Consider the following 9,954-nt stretch of genomic DNA (forward strand, 5'->3'; position numbering starts at 1 on the left):
AGTATCTCCACATACATAGTGCACACAAACTCAAGCAGGCATACACACATGCATATAAATAAAAATAACAGTTTCCTTTTAAAAAAGAAACTAGACTCACTATTGTGTCTCCAGCCCCACTCCTCCTCTAGATCTTTCTTTCCTTTCCAGAGTGACGATGCCCTGTCCCTACTCAGTGTGCATCCCAATTTGTCCCACAGGACTCCCCTCCACTCTTCAGAGACAGCAGGCATCTGTAGGCAGATGGCCTTCTTCATTAGAGCCATTCTTGGCAGAGCGCAGGGTTCAGCAGGTGAGAAGTAAACAGGCAGCGCCTCCATGGAGGAAGGGACAGGATGACCAGGGCCGGGCAAAATCATCTACAGCTCCTCAGTGGATGGCCAGCGAATGCCTGACATGTCAGGGTCTGAAGAGATGGCACCCCAGCAGTTCAGGGAGGCAGCTACAGCACAATTATTTGTAATGTCTCAAAACTGGCCACACACCCCAATATCAAAGGTCTGCTCTTATCTCTGCCTCTCTCAGGGCCATACTCAATATTCAACTGGGTTGGGCCTGCCTGACAGGCTAGTGATAGGCCAAGTGCTATAGCAGGGAAATCAAACTCTGTTTCTTAGCATTCACGATGCCTGTAATATCAACATGACAGCTGAAGCCATGGGTTTTCCAGGGACCAGGCTCCAAGGTGGAGTGGCCGACATTCAAACTGTTGGTGCTGAAACTAGCAGAGCCCTGGTGAGCCAGGATGAGCGGTCAGCTAGCTGAAAGACTAGGGCCCATAAGAAACTCATTCCCAGATGGACACGTGGGGCAAAGCCTGTGAATCAGGGCCTGGCAGTGGAACTGGAAGTTTCTCAACATTAATTTTGGTGCAGAATCCTCTAGGACAGCAGAAGTCATGCAGATGTGATGTTCCATGCACACCATTAAAGCTCATAACCACAGCCATTGTGTAGAACAAAGGAGCGCTCTCAGGGAAGGCTATTTATCAATGCCTTTGTTTAGAGTTGATGGGCAGGATAATAATAACAAGCAGGGCAACTGTGAGCCCAGCTTATGATCTACAGACAATGCCCTTCCTTATTGCAGGCGGTACCCACTGTCCCGCCCTTGCTGAACCACAGGCTCCTGGCCCAGTGTGGCTACCCAGGAAGCACCAAGGTGAATTTGACATGACTTGTAAGTGGGGTTTAGGGAAGTCTTTGCACCTCTCTGAGTCTGGGACCTCACTATTATCTTGCAGAGTTGTTGGTGGGACTTGGCTTTGTCCCAGGTAGAAGCTCAGCTCCTGTCTGTTCCCTCCCTTCCTTGTACCTGCTTCAGTATCTACAGGGTGCCCTCACTCAGAATATCTCACCATTAAAACTTTGAGGCTCTACACAGACCTCACCTCAAAGGCATAGAGCCTCAGGGGTGTGATTCTTGGGGGACTCCGTCTCTGACTTCCTTGAGATTTCTTGGCCATACCCATCTCACCCGCTCTCTTGTTTCTCTGATGAGTTGGAGCTTGGCAGGTGGGTGGATGTGCTGCCATCATTATCCCATGTGCTGAGATGCTAGCACTATTCTTGGGTGACAATGTTCTCTCTTCCCTGCACCCACCAAGCTCTTGGGTAAACACACAGAGATGCCAACCCTATACATATCCCATTCTATACAGAATGACCAAAGGTAGACATAGGTCCCAGATGACATTTTTTTTAAGTGGTGTATAGACCCTGGTCTGATGCTTGTAGTATTCTGGTTAGGCTAACACATCTCAGGATACCCTCCTCTTTCATCTCCTGACCCCCAACGCCTTGTTTGCACCCCACTCCCACATCTCTTTACAGAACATACCTGCCTGAACCCAGGCCTGTGTTGCACACCAACCTCGGTGGTTCTTGGAGACACTCTGCCAGTGTTCCTTGTGACAAGTATCCATGACTTTGGTCCCAACAAAAGAATAACACTCAGAGATGCAGCCAGGTGGTGGTGGCACACACCTTTAATGCCAGCACTCAGGAGGCAGGGACAGGCAAATTTCTGTAAGTTCGAGGCCAGCCTGGTCTACAGAGCAAGTTCCAGGACAGACTCCAAAGCTACACAGAGAAACCCTGTCTTGAAAACCCAAACAAAACCAAATGAAACAAAAAAACTTAAGAGATGCTTCTGGCCAGGCACAGAACAGTAGGAAGGGAGTGGGAATGCATGGGTGGTTCATATCCTTCAAAAAACATTTGCTGCCGGGCGATGGTGGCGCACGCCTTTAATCCCAGCACTCGGGAGGCAGAGGCAGGCGGATCTCTGTGAGTTCGAGACCAGCCTGGTCTACAGAGCTAGTTCCAGGACAGGCTCCAAAGCCACAGAGAAACCCTGTCTTGAAAAACCAAAAAAAAAAAAAAAAAAAAAAAAAACAAAACCAAAAAACATTTGCTTGGATCTGCAGAGTCAGTGCCACAGTTAAGAATACATATTGAGGGGCTGGAGAGATGGCTCAGAGGTTAAGAGCATTGCCTGCTCTTCCAAAGGTCCTGAGTTCAATTCCCAGCAACCACATGGTGGCTCACAACCATCTGTAATGAGGTTTGGTGCCCTCTTCTGGCCTGCAGGCATACACACAGACAGAATATTGTATACATAATAAAAAATAAATAAATATTTTTTTAAAAAAAGAATACAGATTGAGGGTTAGAGAGATGGCTTAGCAGTTAAGAGCAATGGCTGCTCTTCCAAAGAACCCAGATTCAATTCCCAGCAACCACATAATAGCTCAACTATCTGTAACTCTAGTTTCAGGGGACTGGACACCCTCACACAGACATACACACCAAAGCACATAAAACAAAAATAAGTAAATTTTTTTTTTAAAAAAAGAATATGTATTGTTCTTGCAAAGGATCTGAATTTGGTTCCCAGTAGTCAAATCAGGTGACTTACCACCGCCTGTTACTCCAGCCCCAGTAGATACAGCACCCTCTTCTGGCCTTCTTGGGTAACTGCACTCACATGCACATACCCACCTATGGACACACATGCATACACATAATTTAAAAACATATGAATGGCTGGGTGGTGGTGGCGCATGTCTTTAATCCCAGCACTTGGGAGGCAGAGGCAGGCAGATCTCTGTGAGTTCAAGGCCAGCCTGGTCTATCAAAGGAGTTCTAGGACAGGCTCCAAAGCTACAGAGAAACCCTGTCTCGAAAAACCAAAAAAAAAAAAAAAAACCATATGGATGGTGGCAGTGTGATGGCATATGACTTTAATCTCAGCACTGGGAAGGCATAGGTAGGAGGATCTGTGTAAGAAAGATTTACATAAACTGGGCGATGGTGGTGCATGCCTTTAATCCCAGCACTCGGGAGGCAGAGGCAGGCAGATCTCTGTGAGTTCGAGACCAGCCTGGTCTACAGAGCTAGTTCCAGGACAGGCTCCAAAGCCACAGAGAAACCCTGTCTCGAAAAACCAAAAAAAAAAAAAAAAAAAAAAAAGAGAGAGAGAGAGAGAAGAAAAAAAAGAAGGACTTACATAGATTTTTGAACCCTATCTCAAAAAATAAAACAAAACATTTTAAGATGTATTTGCTCAGGTTGTTGAGCTGTGACAGCAATTCTCTCAGGAATATCCAGGAGAGGATGTTCAATGAGTACAATCTGGCAACAGGTATTCAAGGACTGAAAGATGCATGTCCTTCCATCTGGTGACCCTGCTTGGGAGGTGCTTGTATGATAAGCACTTATGAACCTCGAGTCCGCTTGCTAGCTCAAGCTCACTTTAGGACTCCACTGTAAGGGACCCCCTCTAGGTTTATTTTGTTGTTTTTAGTTTTTGGAGATAGGGTGTTAATATGTAGCCCCGACTCTCGCCTTGATCACACCAAGTGCAAGGTTTACAAGTGGGCACTACCATGTCTGGCCTGAAAGGCATATGGAATTTTATACATTAAAAAGAGCTGTATGGGGTTGGAGAGAAGGCTCAGCCATTAAGAGCACTGGCTGTTCATCCAGTGGACCCAGGTTCAATTCCCAGCACCCACGTGGCAGGTTACAACCACCTATAAGTCTAGTTCCAAGGGAATCTGATACCCTCACACCATTGCATGTAAAATGAAGTTATTTTTAATATCATTTATAATAATCAAACATTAGGAATACTCTAAACAGCCAACAAGAATGACACTGGCAGGTGAAGCATATAGCAAGAGGAAGAGGTGTTGTCTAGTGGAGGGATGTAGAAACGTATATAATCTGGAAGACTTGGAATTGTGACAATCCCCTTGCCCCAGCCTCTTCTTATGTGGAATTACAAATACATGCCACCATGCCCTGCTTTACTTAGTTTTTTTTTTTTTTGTTTTTTTTTTTTTTTGGTTTTTCGAGACAGGGTTTCTCTGTGGTTTTGGAGCCTGTCCTGGATCTAGCTCTTGTAGACCAGGCTGGTCTCGAACTCACAGAGATCGGCCTGGCTCTGCCTCCCGAGTGCTGGGATTAAAGGCGTGCGCCACCACCGCCCGGCTTAGTTTTTAACATTTTTTTTTGTATTATTATTTTTGAGACAAGGTCTCACTTAGCCCTGGATAGCCCAGAAGTCCATGCAGACCAGACGGGCCTCAAACTCACAGAGATCCGCCTGTCACTCCCTCCCTCCTGAGTGCTGGTACTAAAGACCTATGCACGGAGAGGCACCGTCTTTATTTCATTTTTAAAGTAATTAGATGAACGGCCTCTCCCAGGCCTCAGGGTGAATTTGGATACTTCAGTGCTACAATGAAACTTACAGAGATAGGGATTCCTTCCTATCTTTGGTGAGCATTTGCATACCCTTACAGTGGTTACTTAATAACCTTTCTGCTTCTGTCAAGTAAAATACTCCTTTCATTGTGTGTGGGCTGCGGATGCGATTGTTACTAAATGTCCCTTAGAAGATTAACATAGGAAACATAATAGCCATTTTAGGATCAGGATTTGTTTTGTTTTGTTTTGTTTGTTTGTTTGTTTGCTTGCTTGCTTTTTAAAATATAGCCCCCTACATCCCAGGCTGGCCTTGAACTCTTGGAGGTTGACCTAATTCTCCTGGCTTTCATAACTCTCCTCCCAGGGCTGGGATTGAACCCAGAACTTTGTGCGTGTTAGACCGGCAGGCACTCTGCCAACTGAGCTAGATTGCCCAGACAATTTTTATTATTTTCTATTGTTTTGTTTTTTAAGACAGGGTTTCTCTGTGTAGCCCTGGCTGTCCTGGAACTTGCTTTGTCATCTAGACTGGCCTGGAATGGCCAGACATCCACCAGCCTCTGTCTCCTGAATGCTGGGTGTGCACCACCATGCCTGGCAATTTTTGTTTATTCTTTTTTTTTTTTTTTTTGATTTTTCGAGACAGGGTTTCTCCGTAGCTTTTGGTTCCTGTCCTGGAACTAGCTCTTGTAGACTAGGTTGGCCTCGAACTCACAGAGATCCACCTGCCTCCCGAGTGCTGGGATTAAAGGCGTGCGCCACCACCGCCCGGCAATTTTTGTTTATTCTTAAAATAAATTTAAAAAATTTTTAGAGCCGGGCAGTGGTGGGGCACGCCTTTAATCCCAGCACTCGGGAGGCAGAGGCAGGTGGATCTCTGTGAGTTCAAGGCCAGCCTGGTCTACAAGAGCTAGTTCCAGGACAGGAACCAAAAGCTATGGAGAAACCCTATCTCAAAAATCCAAAAAAAAAAATTTTTTTTTAGTATGTGTTTGTGTGTGCATGCGCTTGCGCAGATGTACATCAGGCAGGCAGACACAGCAGTCTGACCATCTAAGTTTAATACTCAGGACCCACATGGGAAAGGCAAGATCTGACTGTAGAATTTGTCCCCCAACCTTCGCAGGTGTACCATGTGTGTACTCACCTTTCCTCCCTGACAAAATAAATAAATGTAAAGAAACTTGAAAATAATTTATGAATAATAAGTGAACATCTGTAGCTGGTCAGTGCTGTGTTGGAGATTACAGCTCCTGCCAAACTATAAACACTGCCACCAGCTGTACACGGAGCAACCCACCCAGCTAGACTTGCATTTTTAGCACAACTGAGGCTCATGGGGGCTCTGGGATCTTCCCATTCTGCCCTTGGAGAACAGTGCTCTTGGCGCAGGACTCTGGTCTGGGATTGGATAGTCTTTGGCAAGTCTGCTGGCTCAGCATTTCGGGAGCAAGTGGGAACTGTTTCCTGCCTCAATGGTGCACGTTCTTCTCTGGCCTTGTTGGGAAGAAACCACCCCTGCAGCCATCATTCATAGCCAGCGTCTGAGAGGCACCCGATGACATAATTTTGACTTGAAAACCACCTTTTCATGGACAAAGGTAATTTCTTCCTCCTCATAAAACCAAACCCCTTATTACACCACATTGACTCCTGGCTGTCATTAGCTTTTTTAAAGCACACACTGACCTGAGTGAAGCCTGGACAAATGCCACGCTACAGAGCTAAGGCAAAGGGGAGGTGTGTGTGATATTCACACTGCTGTGAAGTCACCGATGGACAACTCCCAGTGACATCACTGAGGGCCACTCACACAGACCAGCCTGTGGCCCACTGTCCTGCACCTAGAGGTCCCTTGAGACCTCATTGCCACCGAGACTGAGGGACTGAGAATTACCACGACCACATCTGGTCAGAGCAGTGATGTGTATGTGTCCTCTGGGGGCTGTAGGACAGCTTGCTGGAAATCAGGAGACCTAGGGTCTAGTCTGTAGTTTGAGGGGAGGGCAGTGCTTTGCAAACATCAGTTTTCTGAGCCACTGTCATGAGATGAGCCAGGAGCAGCACAGAGTCTTTCTTCTGGGACAGGGCAGAGGCTTGTCTTATTTTGGCATCATTTGGTTCTTCCTGCTGGACTCACCACTGTGTTTGGATGGGGCAGAGTGCTTGTCTGAGGTGTCTGAGGGTTTAAGCATTTGCAGTCTGGCATTAATTTTATCATAGAGAAAACAACCATAAAACCCTGGACAAACCTGTGCCCTGAAGTCACTTGGCCACTTTTAATGTTTACCTTGTGGTCTGACATTACCTCGCCCTGTCCAATTAAAAAAAAAAATTGACAGGAGCTCTTGCTCCCTTGGGGTGACCCAGTAAAATAAGAACTAGTTCAAAGATAAAGACAGAAACTCAGGGTGTTTTGTGTCCTGCAATTGTGATTCCAACCCTGTTGACTCTGGACACTGGCAAGCAAATATTCTTTTAACCCCTAGTTTACAGGACAGGCCCATAACCAGTGAACCATAACTATCCAAAGACCGAATGAACAAAGTAAGGTGAAAAGAAAAGAGTTCTCTGGTTCCTTCCACTCGTGGGTCTGGAAAGTTCTTTTGATGGCATCAGCAGAAATGAGCAGGCACTGAAGGGAGAGCTCCCCTCACTGATGCCTGCCTATTCCTTCAAGATGTGTCTGTCAGCTTTCAGGGAGTTGAAAAGAGGTGTCATTGGCTCTACCTTGTCTCTGTGATGGCTAACATTATGTTTTAAGTTTAAAGTGCTGTGCGTAAGGGATCTGTAAAACAAAATAAAACGCCTCTAAGCAGTAAGTCCCACTTGCTCAAGGAAAGACAATGTCCTGGAATGCTAGGAGCTGTTTGTGTAAGATAACAGCTGAATGAATCCGTGGTCCTGGCCAATATTTAATAAAGCTTGCTCTAAATTTGGTTCAAAAAATTGTGGTAGTGGTATTATTCTCACCTGGTGGAATTAGCATCTCCTTCCCTCTCTATCTCCCAGGTCTAGGTAGCCCAATCAGCTGAGATATCTCAAGGTTTGTTATGCTCAAGGCTTTCTCAAAGTCCTTGAACTACTGGAGGCCTCAGCTCCCAAGGCAAGTCAATGGGAACCCACAGCCACAGCATGGGGCTCTTAGAGAGATGTGGCAGAGCGTTCTCATGGGACAAAGAAAGAACCGCAGCAATCCGTGGTTTAAAAGCTAGTAAGTCACCATGACTGACTCTTACATTATTTTTGTTTGTTTTGTTTTTGTTTTTCAAGACAGGGTTTCTCTGTAGTTTTTGGTACTTGCCCTAGAACTAGCTCTTGTAGACCATGCTGGCCTCGAACTCACAGAGATCCGCCTGCCTCTGCCTCCCAAGTGCTGGGATTAAAGGCGTGTGCCACCACCATCTGGCTACATAGCTTTTTGAATTAAACTTTTTTTTCCCCCAAAGAAAACCTATGGCTGTTAAATAGCCTGGAATTTCAGATATGTCTAGTTTGATTTGACACCTGAGCCTGACTGTCTTTCCAGACAGACATCTGTGCAAGGATAGAAACATAGAAACTTTAAGCCCACAGAAAGGAAATAAGACCCCTCATCTTGAAGTCCGGTTAAAACAACTGTTCTCAACCTTCCTGATGCTGCAACCCCTTAATAACCTCATGTCATGGTTACCCCAACCATGAAATTGTTTTGTTGCTCCTTTATAACTGTAATTTTCCTACTGTCGTGACTCAGAATGTGAATATCTGATATGCAGGATATCTGACATGTGACCCCCCCCACAAGGGGTCATGACCCACAGGTTGAGAATCACTGGATTAAAGCCTTTCAGTGGGAGAGTCAAGAATCCAGCAGGATTAATAAAATATGCAATGCCAGGCAGTGGTGGCACACGCCTTTAATCCCAGCACTTGGGTGGTCAAGGCAGGCAAATCTCTGTGAGTTTGAGTCCAGCCTGATCTACAGAATGAGTTCCAGGACAGCCAAAGCTACACAGAGAAACCCTGTCTCAGAAAAAAACATCAAATTTTTTTGAGACGTTACTATCTAGGTCTGGTTGTCCTGGAACACTCTGTAGACCAGGCTGGCCTTGAATTCACAGAGATCCTCCTGCCTCTGCTGGGGATTAAGGGTGTGTACCATCACACCCAGCTTCTACCTTTTTTTGACTGTAAACTTATTTTTAGTAAAAACAAGATCCCAACTTTTTCTGCAAAGGTTTCACTTTATCAGCTATACCCGGCCCAACACACCTAAGGGACCACCCTAGGACCTCACTTAAATACTTAGCAACTATATGAGAGGCAAAGGCAGAAGCCACCAAAATTGTGTATTTTGCGATGGTAAATATTACCCTTTTCCCCTCTATTAACCTACATTCTTGAACTCACGTATGCTAGACTGGTCTTAAACGCGCTGTGCGGCCGAAGATGACCTGACCGTCCCAACTCCTTTTCAGCAGCAAAACCAAGAATCTGGCTTTACCCACGCAGTAGAGGATGCCAAAGAGAATCCCCAGCTGCTGCAGGCAGCAGTTTAGAACTTCCCTAGTTCCTGTCTCAGAACCAGCCAACCCAAAGGAGCCAAGAAACCCTGAAGAGGCTCCCAGGAGCAGGTGGCAGTCCAGGGGCAGCCTTTCAGAGGATAGAGTTCTCTGTTTTTCATGAGGCTTCTCCAAAGTCCAACAGCAGGGAGGACCTTCATAGGCTGGAACCTCTTACTATCTTCAGAGAACACTCTCTGACCAGCCGTGGAGGACTCTAAACATCTTATCCTTCACCTCCCAAGTAATTACAATCCCAGTCACAGGGGTGTGCCGCCATGCCTGGTTTCTGGGATGTTGGGGATTGCATTCAGACAACCCCACCTACTGAGCTACAGTCCCAGTACTGAACAGTTTTAAACTTTCTGATCACAAATAGCAAGTGTGGGTTTCAGGGGTTTGGGGTTGGCACTTCTTGGCTGACCCTCCTCCACTCACGGTGATTACCAGGTAGCAAGGTGAGAACACAGAACTGAGCACTGTGGGATGTGTATTATGGGACTGTGCCTGAGTTCAGTGTTTCACACTGGAGCACACAGGCTACACGCACACGCGCGCGCGCACACACACACACACACACACACACACACACAGAGTCTTCATTCCTGAGTATACTCGAATAGGCCTGAAGCTTCTAGAAGGAACCAAGGGTGGTAAAGAAAAGCCTACTTTCCCCAGTGATAGCTTTCCTTGCT

The sequence above is a fragment of the Microtus oregoni genome, unplaced genomic scaffold, assembly GCF_018167655.1.
Source record: "Microtus oregoni isolate MIOR12 unplaced genomic scaffold, Mior012 000058F_ref0000040, whole genome shotgun sequence".
Taxonomy (NCBI): Eukaryota; Metazoa; Chordata; class Mammalia; order Rodentia; family Cricetidae; genus Microtus; species Microtus oregoni.